Genomic DNA, 1037 nt, shown 5'->3' with positions numbered 1-1037 from the left:
AGGCCCATTCCACTCCCTACAGCTGGGTGCAATTTTTCCCTCCATTAAGCTACCAGAGCACTTATCCACTTCTTACCTCTTATTAAAGTGATTTATTTACATCCATTATGTAGGCTGTAGAAGACTGTAAACTTCATAAGAATAGAGACACAGCTACATCATCTCTGTTTATTCTATTGCCAGGGACTCTGCTACTACGTTCTGCACCAAGAAATACACTCCAAACCCTACGCTTCATCAGCTCACACTCTCACCCCACTTCACACTCCTTACCGCCTTCAACGCAACCTTCTCTTCCCTGGACTAATCCACCAAAGTTCCTCTTCTCTTCTCATTGCTCCCATTTTTCAGGCCCTTTATCACGCCTCTGTCTATTACTATTTTTTTCTTTCTTTTTCAAAGAAATTTGACCCTTTAACATATGACCTGTTACAATGCTTAAAACAATTAGTGATTCTCTAGGATCTTGGGATTAGTTTCACTCCTCACTTATTCTTGGGATTATGGTTAAAGGGCCATGAAAGGATAAACTGTCATCTAAGAAAGCAAATGAGAGGTTCTTGCCTTGGCCCCAAGTCTGGTGTATATCTTAGCATTTGCTAGTGTTTCATTCTCCAATTACATGTTGTTCTTTGCTATGGGTATTTCATACTGCCTGCCTTTCCATCCCTTTCCCCTGCATCTCTGTCACACATGTCTCAAAAGCACACACCACACACACACACACACACACATAATTACTCATACACATATACACACACTCACACATACATCTGCACATACACACACACTCACACATACATACATACACACTCACACATACGTATACACACACTCACACATACATATACACATGTATACGCACATTCACACATATGTGCACAGACTCACACATACATATACATGCATGTACTCACATACATGCACATACACAAACATTCATACACCCCTATCTCGCCACACACTTTTCAAAAAAGAATCATTTAATTTTATTTATTACTATTATTGTTTAGTTTGCTATGAGGCACATGTGTTCA

Source organism: Tupaia chinensis, unplaced genomic scaffold, assembly GCF_000334495.1.
Source record: "Tupaia chinensis unplaced genomic scaffold, TupChi_1.0 Scaffold142001_1, whole genome shotgun sequence".
Lineage (NCBI taxonomy): Eukaryota > Metazoa > Chordata > Mammalia > Scandentia > Tupaiidae > Tupaia > Tupaia belangeri.
The sequence above is the reverse complement of the archived record's forward strand: the minus strand, read 5'-3'. Positions refer to the sequence as shown.